Source organism: Dermacentor variabilis, chromosome 11 (genome assembly GCF_050947875.1).
Source record: "Dermacentor variabilis isolate Ectoservices chromosome 11, ASM5094787v1, whole genome shotgun sequence".
Classification (NCBI taxonomy): Eukaryota; Metazoa; Arthropoda; class Arachnida; order Ixodida; family Ixodidae; genus Dermacentor; species Dermacentor variabilis.
The window spans coordinates 49,150,121-49,163,223 of NC_134578.1; the positions used below are offsets into that span (position 1 = coordinate 49,150,121).

Sequence of the window (13,103 nt, forward strand, 5' to 3'; positions counted from 1 at the left end):
TGTAATGAAGGATTCTTGAGGTTCTGAGGACTTCATTGTAAAGGCGTTTGACTGGCGGGTAGGCAACAACTTGTTGCACATTTTCTGTGATGAAATGAAAAGCATACCAGGTCAATCCATAGCTTGGTGCCTATAAATTTGTGCACTGCAAATGTCTGTTTTACCCCCAGGCTGGTGCAATCATGTGAGAAGTTTTAAGTCGCACTACTGAAGTGCACTAATAACCTAAGATCGTCATTGCTGCATTGCATATTAAGGGCAGAACATATAGACAGAGCGTACTCAATCCTTGGCTTTCCTTGCGAAAAATTTTCTGCATAAAATTTTAATAACATTTGGGGTTTTACGTGCCAAAACCACTTTCTGATTATGAGGCACGCCGTAGTGGAGGACTCCGGAAATTTTGACCACCTGGGGTTCTTTAACGTGCACCTAAATCTAAGCACACGGGTGTTTTCGCATTTCGCCCCCATCGAAATGCGGCCGCCGTGGCCGGGATTCGATCCCGCGACCTCGTGCTCAGCAGCCCAACATCATAGCCACTGAGCAACCACGGCGGGTTCATAAAATTTTAATGAGCCGCTTTAAGAAAATCTGTAGGTGCCACCTGAACCAGCGGTAGCAGGCCTCACTGTGACTGTTAATCATGACAAAGCTGACAGCATCTATGATGCCATGAGTAAATAACGGCACTGATGGCACGAGAACTATTTTGGCAACAGCCATGACAATATCACACAATGAAAACTCCAAAGCCATGGCATGATGGAAGGCTTGAGAAATAATCTGTTGTGATGGTGGGGATTATCCTTTTTATGACTAGTTCTGCTATGCTAAAAACATAGTGGTGACAAAACTAATGATAATATCTGTGGCAGATGTCATGAAAACTGGCTGAAGTGTTTGTGACAGTTATCACTGTAATAAAATTTTGGCTCTTGACTGCTGTCCAAGGTCAAGGTCAAGAATCCAAGGTGGACACTTGACCACCTTAGAGAGTACATGTCTCACCTGTGACTTGTAAGTCAAAAGTCTGTTACAGCTAAAAATTTGAGAAACATTGTTTAAGAAGTAAGAAGTACTGGTACAAAACTTCTGTTACACATTTCTTTATCATCTTTAGGTAGCTGTTGAGTCCTTAATTATAGTAAGAGGCATCAATTTCGAGAGCGACCCAAGTATTTCATTACTGCACCTTTTAAACAACTCTTTCAAAGTGCGTATCATGCTCAACACAGCTTCAAACGTAAAAGAAGAGACATGTCGCCAGAAACGGAGCTGGCAGTCTCATGGTATCACATACAAGTTAAGAGCGCTTAAGCCAGCTGGGTGTGGTGTTTGAAGGCCATGCAACAGCCATGCATTGCATGTATCACCAAAAGTTGTCAGATTGTCCCTTCCAATTGTGTGCGTGTAAACACAGGGAGACAGACTTTCCTCTTTTGTCCTGTAGAGTCCTGTTGTTGCATCCTTGGCGAATCGAGGCTTCATAGTGCAATTGCTGAATCGATGGCTCAATTTCCTGTCAATACTCCTTCAAAGTGTTTTGTCCCATTCAACCTCAGTGACTCCTTGTCCTGCAGGAGTTCCTTGCCAATCGATGCAGCAAGCTTGGAGCCGATGCAGTGACGACCCTCATGACTAAATGCCCATCGCTCCGAATACTGAGCTTGGCAGACTGCCACCAGATACTGTTTGGTAAGCAGAGTGCTTTGGCTGTCACTAGTGAACCAAATAGAACCATGTGAAACAGCAGTAAGATAGCAGTTGGTACTCACTTCAGTGTATTCTTCATTGAAGGCACCATCTTTTACTGTAGCATTTGCAGTATGTCCTGACAGTTCCACGTAAATTTCTTTAGTAACTGCTGTGTGAGCATTGTCATCACCCAGCATCCAATTTTGTTCACACCTATATTCAATTACTCAACCATTGGCAATTACTTATGCCTAGTAAGATTGTCTTGGATTCTCGAGAATTATATAGTTAATAGCTTACGATGTTTGATTCTCTCTCTTCCAAACCTTATCTCCATATTTTTTCTAATGACCACTCAAAGTTTGCGAAGTAAATGTGATATTACTTAACGTATATTACAGACAAACTGAATTTCTTTGGAGCTCCTATCACAGTAAAAAACAGTCACAGTAATTTCAGCAGCAGGTTGTCACCGCAGAAAGGAAACTTTGCTTCTTTAAGAATAAATTCAAAGTTAACCATTAGTGCTGTATTTTACACCTTAATTTATCTTAAGTGCACTAGTAAATAAGATGTTTATTTTTGCAGTTCTCTAGCTTAAACAAAAGCAACTGAGACTGTGGCAATATGTTTCAATAGTTCTCCCATGTCTGTTTCCTGTCCATAGCTTTCATTGCCACAGAATGTTGTCCACAAGTATGCCGACTACACTTGTGATGTCGTAGCAGTTCAATACATGTACTGCGTTCTCCTTACACGCTGAAGCAAAAGTGTAATAACACAGGTGACAGGGAAAGGAAAATGAATACAAAGAAAGATATTGCAATGAACACATGGCATTATACATCATAAGACTTGTCACAAGATGTGTGGATGCAGCACCTGAGGCAGTACCGGTGAGGATGGAGAGGAAGGGCCAGTTGTCATGGTTCGTCTTCTGCTGACTGTCACTGGGAGGTGAGAGGGCCGCTTTTTTCATATTCTACACTTTTCCTTTTTTTAAGTCACACCAGCCAAGGGCTTGGTACATGGATATCCAGCTGTGTATTCGAGGGAAGCGCCCAGAGTTACCCAGGTACCTGTGGTGATGACTATGGCTGTGGAAGGTTGTTATGCTAGAGAACTACTGCCCTCAGGCACCTTCGAATTAAGTATAATAAATGTGACTCTAGCCTCACATTCTGGCATTAGTGGACGTCATTAAAAAAAGCAAGGCATTTCTGTACCGATACATGCTGTCATTGTTTTTGTAAATCTAGCATTGTTTATGCTTCTGTGTGTTTTCACCATTCATTTACACGGACAGGGCTCCTCAGCATAATAAACCTCATGATTAGGTTGCCTTTCCAGTGCGCTCTCCTTTTCTGTGCTTCAGAGCATGATCTAATGTGTACATAGCACCGCAACTGCATACAAGGCTGTCTCTGTCTGCTCTTCAGTTGTTTTCCTTGTGCCAGGTCACCCCATTATACCTACGGTATTGAGATTTCATCTGTTGGCAACTCATGTTGTGTCATCTGTATTTGCTTTCTTTTTCTTTATACTTCCTCCTATGTATGTTGACTCTGCATCATCAAGAGTGACAAACCTTTCAGGGAATAAACAAAATAATTTATACCACCGTGACTAGAAACCACAACAATCTGATAATGCAGTGACAAAAGCACCACTGTCCAACTGGAAGAGAATCTCTAGAGGTGCGCTAGCGAATTGCATGTGCTCATTTCTGTGACGTCACAATGGAGACTAACTCTTGGAAACTATGTTATGGAGTGCAGAGGTATTTGTGGCAGTTGCAGTATGGTCTTGTGGACAGAAATTGCACGGAATTCTTAGGTTGTCACCGAGTAAAGACAAATGTGCGTCCTACTTCCCCGGCTGATTTATTTTTTGACTGCATACTTTTCAGGTGTGTTTCACCACATGAAGCCTGTCGTCGGCATTTATCACTTTCGCTGGCCAACAGCTGGCACGGAATGCTCACCTTTTAGTTTTATTTTAATTACACCTTCCAAGGAGGCTGTTGGACTGTTCGAACTCATTCTTACAGACGTTGCTTCAACTCATTATATACATTGTGTTTATTTCGTTTTATGACGAATAAATATTTTTCTCAAACAACTTTCATTTGTTGTTCAATTTCAGGATAGTGCTTACCATAGATTGCTTATAAGCCATCTATGGTAAGCACTATAACATAAGTCACCAGAGCCGCGAATTTCCACACTATGTATAAGCAGCACCGCACTATAACTAGAACAAAGTTTTAAGCAGCAATGGCTTTTAGCTCCCATTGTCGGCGACCTTCAAGTGGCCTTGAGCCAAAAGCCACAGCCGTTATCAGTGCATTCAAACAAGAAAATCCAGGCAAGTTGCAACAACAAAACGAGTTAATCCGGGCAACCATAGAAGACCGCATTACATACGCTAGTTGCTTCCCAGGAAAGTTACAAAAAAGTATTGTTTTCGAGTTCTTCCTAATGATTTTTCACACTATCACTCAAGCTGTAGCTTCTAGTACGCTGAAGTTTTATTTGTCATTTCCAATGGGTAAAGTTCAATAGGCAGATACAGGGCACTGTACACTTGCTTGTAATCTTTTGGCTGTGAGTGTTCTTTTCAACGCCAGCGGTCTGTGATTCCCGCAGCGATCCGGCAGGGTGCAAGCCGGCAGCGTCCGGGGCGCCGCAAATGGCTGTTTGACCGAGACAAGACTTATGAGGTTCTGCCTGTGACAGGAAACTATTGCGTCCGTATGGACCAGTGCACAGTATGGTGTGGTGGCTTGTGGTGTGGTGTGCCGTCGGGAACATGCTCTACACACATGTTAAGATTATGGCTAGTATCATCTCCTACCAGTGCTTTGCCAGTAGCCATTTCATGCTTATATCTACTCTCGATTACGGGGGAGCCAGGTTTCTTTTCAAAGGCAGGTATGTGCAAAACTTGTAGAACCAGCAGCCGCCTGTGGCCACGGTAGTCGAAGCACACTATTGGAATGGGCCCTCATTTTCGTTAGCGAGGCAGTTCCTCCGTTTTTTAGAAGTTCCATACAGCGACTTCGAACCATTTCTTTGACTCTGTGCCAATCGCAGCTTTGGCCACCGACTCGATCCCGACGAGACGGCAGTGGTTGGGCCTAGCCAGTGGTGGTGTCGGGTGGCATGCCTTCACGGGAAGCTTGCTCTTGGTAAATGTTCGCAGCCATAGACGAATACGCGCTGATTCGGCAGGAGATTACACGCACAGGCTGCATTAACGGCAGCGTGCGGGAAGCGGGTTTCGCGGGCGATCAGCTGGCAAATACCGCGAACGTTTATATACCGTTTTTTTTTTTTTTCATCACAATGCCGTTTATTGTCCGGCGCCATGCTGGTGTGAGATCGCGCTGTAACGGGCATGAGAACGTGTTTTTGGCAAGTGACAAGTTTTCGCATTTTTCTGAAAGGTATCAAGTTTTGGGGATTAGGAAACTTCTTAGCATGTCGCTATTAAGCTTTGAGCTTCGTTGTAGCCACAATATCGAAGGGTGACGGCTAAAAGCGCTGCCACAGCGCTACCCATGATGAAAAGAACAGGCGAGTCAAGCCTTAACATTGTTGATACGTAACATACCCACAACATTTTCTTATTGTATGTCTAGCCTTGAAATTTATGAAGGTATCACTGAAGTGTTTCCATGTGCTATATGTGGTGTGCTGTACCAGCGTGCCCCCAATCCAGGTATCTAGCGAAGCTCCGACGAAACACGTTTTGCCAGCTTTCGTGGTCCTGAAATTTTAGCGGTACGATTTTCTAAGCATTGTTCAGCTGTCGCCCGGGCATCAAGCTTTACAAGATGAATGTTAAAATAACTCGACCGGGACAGTCATGAACTTGGATAAAACGACATGATGGCAGCCGTGGCCGCGAATATGCCACGATAACTAGACGCACGCGAGACCTTGAAAGAATATGTGCACTCTTGGGTCTCGAGCGGTGCCTGTGCAAAGGCGCCTCGCTGACTTGAGAGAGCTGAAAAATGAAGTACTGTTTGCAACAGTAACTTTATTTTCTGAAACACAGCGGGCGATGCGCGGCGTGGGCCAGACAGCTTGCCGGCGACAGCGAATTAGAAGCACCCGGTGGCTGCCCACTCTAATTTTTCACTTCAACATTTCTTTAAAATTCCACTGTGAACACCATGAACAGACACAATACATTTAAATATCTACAAAGGAGAAAGTTTGTTATATTTTTTAAGAGAGGAAAGTAGCCAACTAACAATTATTTCTAATAGTATGCAATCTATGGCTGTCCTAAGCCTAGAGGATGAATATGTTGCTGTATGTTCACCTCGCTTCAAATTTCTTTGCATGCTTTTTGACCTTGAAAAAAAAAAACCCTGCAGACTTCAGTGGCCCCTTCGACAGAGTCTTTTATCAATGGTGTGTGTAATTCACGTGAATGACTTGAGTCTCAGTATTGCTTCTCGTTCCAGTGGGCAGTGCCAACGTTTCATGAAAAAAAAAAAAACTCTTCTAATAATTTACAACGTTTATTATGGATAGAAACATCGCCACTTGTATGCTGTGGCCATAAATATATATAATTCACTCAGAAAATGAAATGAGACCAAGCTGGATTCTTTCAAAATCAGAATCAAGAGCAGCCATGCGCAGCAGTGCTTATACTCGGACTTTGTGAAAAAAAAAGGCAATTGTTTCACCAGGAAGGCAAAGCAGTATTAGTGATAGCCAAATATAATTCTTATAAGTGAACAATTATTGGTCACACGAAGTTTCTTCAAGTGCAGCTGTTAATAAAGGAAATATGTATATGTATACATACAAACATGGGTGGAGTTCAGAAAGCTGGTCGAGCGCCTCCCCCTCCCTCCCCCGAAAAATGAAAACTTTCCGCTTATGGCTGGAGGGAGGTTCCAGTTGTGGATAGTTCATACAATCAACTACTAATTATTTATTGAAGTTCGTAAAGTCAACTACTAATGAAGTATTTACCGTACTAATTCTAATTGTCCACCGTTTTCTTCGTGCCAATGTACCTTCCATGGAACGAAAAGATGAACAATTAAGTTGTTTTAATTTTTATAAATGAACACTGCAAAGTGCAGTTTCAAGGTGGGACAAGAGAATACATTGACTTACGGCATCGTCGCATGCGTCGATGTCTTCTCTTGTCCCGTCTTGAAACTACACTTACCAGTATTAATTTATTAGCATGAACAAACTAGCCCAGCAACAAATTTTGTTAAATTGTTTCGTTGTTCGGTGGCTTTGTGGGGTTAATGTACGCTGGAAGTAGTCAGACAGCCATTCCCAATTTATCTGATCGGCGCTGGCGACAAGAATTATGTGGTCGGAACCAACCACCGTGGTTGGAGCAGGTCACAAACAGTCTTGTTCTTTACGCACACGCATGCCTAATTCCCGAACGTAGTTGTCACACATACATTTACCGACGACAACAGGCACACAGCCCTGACAGCCCTACAAATCTACCGCTCTAAAGGCTAGAAATTTCAGGGTGTCGGAACGAAATGTTTTTTCTTCTGGTTTTAGTTTCATCTCATTGAAAGAAGTTCCATTCTGGTTTTGCTCTGGAACGAAAAAAAAAATGATCCATATCGGTTTAAACGGTTTACTTTGCATGCAGACATTTTCGAAGCAAGGTAACAATAAAAATCCGTATTTATTTTTCTCAATAAGTGAATTATGAATTCTGAGATCATGCTCAGTGCCGCGAGTCAAGGCACTGAGCATATTTTCAGGAGGAGCACGTGATCGAGTGTACTCGCACTTAAATGCAAGACGCTGCTCTGATAAAATGAACATAAACGAACTATAAAGCTTAGGTAACAAAGCATTGTATCCGTAGAAAACAAAACGATAAGTTCTTGAGCGTGCACGCCCTGGGCTTTGCTACAATGCCCATCTGCTGGTGCACCGAGCGATAGGCTTAGATTAGCGGAGCGCTCGACCGGCTATCTCTCGTGCTATCCCTGCAAGAAATACGCACTTATGCGGGCTCCCGAAATACATACGGATTATAGAAGTTGCCTGACGCTGGTTGTTTACGGATTGCCGACTTTCACCTTGAACCGAAAAGCGGCGAAAAATATTTGGTTTCGCTCCAAAAAGAAACAATAAATAACATTTCGCATTACGTTTTCAATCTGGTCGAAAATATCGATTTGTTTCGTTTTTCACTTTTGTTTTTGTTCCGTCTGACACTGGTTAAAATATAATGGGTAAACGAAAACATGCTCCTACATTCGTCGCCTTGCTGATCACCGTGGTGGCCGAAATAGTGCCGTAGCCATTGTAAGCAAGTGCAGATGAGAAAGGGATGCTGATTGGCAGGCGCTGTCATGTGAGCAAATATGGGCGGTGCCCTTGGGTATGGTGCTGTAAAAGGTCTTATGGTTGCACTTTATGTATTCTTTATTTATTATGAGGAGTTTTTCGCTAGACACACTGTAAGTGCATAGTGTTGCATTAGTTTGTACTTGGTACATGTGATGATGATTGTGTGAAAGAAAATGCGACATTTTATGGCATTGTCATCTCCATGTTGTAAGGGGTTAGGGGTCTTTCAAATCAATTCTATGGGCTTATTTCCTAATTCCTCCTCCATTTTTATGGAAACAGAAAAGAAATAGCTTTAGAGGAATACTGGCGCAAAATTGATTTCTCTCTTGCTTTAAGGATACAGCTGCTGATCCATTGTGATACGAGACCTCTATATTTTCACATTTTTCTTTTAAACTGCCTGTGGCACACAGCACAGTTGTACTTCATGAGCTGGTCTACTCGTAGCAGCAGACATGCAAAAAAATTTGAAATGCATAATTGACTGATTAACAAACATGCAAAAATTAAGTTTTTGACAAGGAATATTAAGGCGCATAGCAATTTACAAATTCTAGCAGGTGAGACAAGGCATAATCACTTGTATAGAATTGTGCGGATGACACCATTGACGAGATACGTGCTGTCAAAACTGCGTTAAAAATGCAGTCGTTCCACTTGCTTTCTTAACAAAATGTTGTTTTACGCATATCGAAGGACAAGAGTAACTGGGGCCAGTGCATTTGTCTGCAAAGTTCGAGAATGAGTATGTCGAAACTGGTGTCATCGTGGGAATTCGTCCTAAGTGGATCCGCCGGCTGTAATTTGTAAATTCCAATATGTGCCATAAGGTAATTAGTTAAAATTAATTACCGCATTTTTGTTAATTATACTCGGTTATGCATTCCAATGCTTTGTGCAGTTAATGTCCGCCTGTTCGAGTAGACCAGCTCGTGGACTAGAATTGTGCTGCCTGCCGCAGGCAATTTTTTCAACATTCTTTTAAAGTGTTCGCTGAAGCACCCGGTATGCACATTTCAATATGCAGCACACATATAGTTATAATTACATCTTGTTGAAGCTGCCCTTCAAAATGTGCACCAAGTGCAGTGTGGCATTCTGCTCTAAACGGGCACCTCCTCGTGATATTGCACAAATCGTAGGCAGTGGTCACATGGCACCACAAACCGCTGATGCATATCATTCAGCACAGCGAACGCATACCCAGAGACTGAGTACTCGACGGGACATCTGGCTGTAAGAATCACAGACCCTTCTGTACGTGTGACTGTAGCAGAAATGTAGCATTGATGGTCTTGTATTTTGTAGCAGGAATGTGAGCATCAAGCATTGATATATTTTTTTACCGGAAACATAAGGTTTGCAGAAAAGAGAACGTTCACACTAGTTTATTTGTCCCACATTTATACAGCGCGCAAGGATAGCACACAAAATCAGGGATGCATGTCAGACCAGTTGCCCACAGCTTACACAAACCTCGCTAAATAAACCTAGACGCCTGCAATATAAATTAATCCCCGTATTGTCAAATGGGAACATGCGGGCTTTGCCACACAGCTTATACAAACCTGGTTTAAGAAACTCGTATGCCTGTGACACGAATTAATCCCGTACTGTCCCTTCTATACAGTGTCCCATATGATCATATATTATTATTTATTTTAGTGAAGAATACTGCATTTCTGTTGCCATAATCTCTGCAGAATGGATACATAATTGCAGTCACAACTATGTAGAAGCATACAAAGACATAGACAGGAATTAAAAAGTAATAAACAAGAAATTGGCCATTATAAAGTATAGTGATAACATGAACTGTAAAAAAGGATTGATAGAACATACTGACATATCGGTTTATGTAATAGTGGGATTTTCCACCAACATTCCACAGTAAAAAAAAAACAGAATTAACACAAGAGTTTGTGCTGACAGTTTTATTTCTCCCGTAAGAGTTACTGCGGTTCTTTATAGTACATTTAGAGCACAAATGAAGGCCCAAAGGAGAGAAAGGCAGTGGCGTTAGGCCTGACGTATCGATTAGGTGTGAATTGGACAAGAAAGTGCTTTCACAATTGCGTGAACAAGATAAGGTGAAATGGACAATGTAAATAACGTACAAGATTCCGAATATGAAAACAAAACAAAAATAAAAATTTCAGCATAATGCCTCGTCCGGAGCGAAGTGGAGGCGTCTTCGGGCTTGCTGCGCATCACGCAGCTATCAGTGTCCGTCTCCAGCAAGCACGTGAAGCTGCTGCCCCTTGGCACGCGCCTCCTTTACCCTCTTGAGCTCATCGGCACTGCGAATAATTCATTAATACATACGTACATATATACATACATACATACATGCATACATACACACACATGCATACCTCAATAACCATATGAAACCGCCAATGAATGAAACCAAGGATATCGTACAGGGGAAAGTATTTGCTTTTAATTAAGTGCAGAAACGATAAGCTACAGAGAAATGAGAATTGGCGAAAAAACAAAGCTTGCCGCCGGTGGAAGTCGAACCTGCACTTTCACAGCATTACGCGTACGTTGCTCTGTCCATTGAGCTACGGCGGCGGGTGTTCCCTCACTCTTGGGTATTTATGCGTGTGTACAGCAACTCTGAGTGAGGGAACTTGGGTGAGGGAACAAACGCGAGTTAATGACATCTTAGTCGAAATCAAGAAAAAGAAATGGGCATGGGCAGGACATGTAATGAGGAGGGAAGATAACCGATGGTCGCTAAGGGTTACGGACTGGATCCCAAGACAAGGGAAGCGTAGCAGGGGGCGGCAGAAAGTTAGGTGGGCGGATGAGATTAAGAAGTTTGCAGGGACGGCATGGACACAATTAGTACATGACCGGGGTTGTTGGAGAAGTATGGGAGAGGCCTTTGCCCTGCAGTGGGCGTAACCAGGCTGATGATGATGATGATGATGATGACAGCAACTAACCGGAAGAGAGTCGGCACGGGCCACTCACGGCCGTGGTGGCGGATGTGGAGCATCCCTTCGACTTACGGCGTCACGTAGTGCATGGACCGGTAAGCCCTTGTATGCAACCTGATGGCATCAAACCTGCCGGAGTCGAGACAACTCGGCAGGGGAAACTGAGGGGCCATATTTTTGTTAGTCATAACCATATCCTTGTGGTTCTGATTAATTTTTTGCAGTGATCATATCGCCTTGCAATGAATATTTGAAATGAAGATAAACATGCTCAAGGACTTATCGCAGAACTTTCGGTACCAGCAACTCGCAATTGCACAATTTTAGTGCGATAGCGTTAAGGTTCCTGTGTAGCAGAAAACCCAGCGTCGACCGTCTCGCGAGCGAAAAATAATTCCAAACCACGCATACTGAATCACGCAGGCCCTCCATGTTGCGCAGAGACATTATTGAACTAATTCAATTTCTGAAAGTAAAATACATCTGGAAAATCGTAAAGTATGGCTTTCATACAACCTACAGACATGATAGCATTGGACTGTCATTTGAATATACGGAAAATCTATCACTCTGTTGCGCGGAAACTCAAGCACAAACACTCTTTTCAGCGTTTATAACATTCATAGAGTGGCGCGCCAGGTTCCTTGCAACAACACCGTCCAGATGGCGCTCGCTTCCGCGCAACCACGACCTACGCTAGAGGCGGCGTTTCTACCAGGACGCTCGCCTTCTTGCGCAGCGTTCGCTGCCAGCATTTACCGGTATACATTCCGGTTACATATAAGCTGCAGTTTCCAGGAGCCGTGAGAAGCAGTCGGGCATCTTTGAGTGTTATCGCGTTCCACCCGTAAAGACTATGCTTAGGCGCCCTCTATCTTTTTTTCACTTGGCGCAGCGAATAAACGCGGTTGTTTCCGAGATTTCGGGAATGTCCACGCATAGCATTACGGCAAGGTTAGGCCTCCCTGCTGTGCCTTTGGAGCATGCTGTCCAACACAAGTCGCCCGACTTGGGTGGCACAAAAATGGTCTAACAAAGAATTCGTGGCCACGCTTCGCACCGTTGTGATTGCACATTAACTAGTGTCCAAAGAACCATACGCTGTCTCCAACGCCTTGATGGTAATTCACGAGGGGAAAAGAGCTCGATAGGCTGCCATAGGCACTACAAGAATTTGTTTATTTTTTGCCTGTGTTTTATCATTCAGATGCAAAACACATCAGCGTAGTTTGCCACTTGAATAATTTAACATTTGGGTCGGAGTAGGTTAAGTGCCAATGGATTTTTTCTTAAGTATCACTTAGGGTTCAATCTTGAAAAACTAACGAAGAGGATAAGCCTATACACAGGGATGAACACGGGGCCTCAAGAGGTTAATGGTTGTAACAACACCTGCCGACATTTTCTGCTTAGCAACTGCCAGAAAGTCGGCTTGCGCGTTCCGGTTAAGTTTTACGCTGGCTGTAATAAATTCCGAGCAACTTTAAGTAGCTGTTCAGAACTCACATGGACTCGATCACGAACTCCTTCTTCCTGTCCACATTCCATCTTCTCAGGTCAAGTCCCGACTCGTTGCTGTCAAAACCCCTGAAAAAAATAGGGGATATAGTTGATTAGATGAGTGATTATTGTATTATCGACATGCGTCAAAGGCGACGACATTCGTTGCGTATTGCGTTAGTGTTACAATGCATCCTTTAACATTCATAATGATGCCGCAAAATCTCCCGTATAACTCAACAACCTTGATGTTTGATACTGAACGTGGGCAAAGTTGCAGGGATGGCAGTTGTCTAAATTTATTACTGGCATCCTTTGGATAGCGCCTAAGCTAAGCAGACGTCATGGACCCCTCGCGGTCAGTGAATGTGATTCGAATCTCAGAAGATGGCCTCCGAGATTCTCAGCATGCCGCGCTAGTTCTCAAAGATCCGGGCTCTGCATCATTTCCGGGCAGCAGTAATGGCGGCGTTCTTTCAGTTTTTGTATAAAAAACGACAATTTCTTGCGCGCTTTTTGTGACGCGTTCATTTGTATTTAATGATTAAAATAGTGCACGGACTTTGCTCTAACGTACACTTTTTGA

The 13,103-nt window shown here is 43.2% G+C and overlaps 1 long non-coding RNA gene across 1 annotated transcript; it reads left to right on the forward strand.

Annotated features, from left to right (window-relative positions):
• Positions 1-1,541: 1,541 nt before the first annotated feature.
• LOC142564086 (uncharacterized) lies at positions 1,542-3,820 on the forward strand. The gene is made up of 3 exons (XR_012824479.1): positions 1,542-1,698; positions 2,578-2,655; positions 3,608-3,820. It is a non-coding gene; the product is annotated as an uncharacterized LOC142564086 (long non-coding RNA).
• The last annotated feature ends 9,283 nt before the right edge of the window (positions 3,821-13,103 follow it).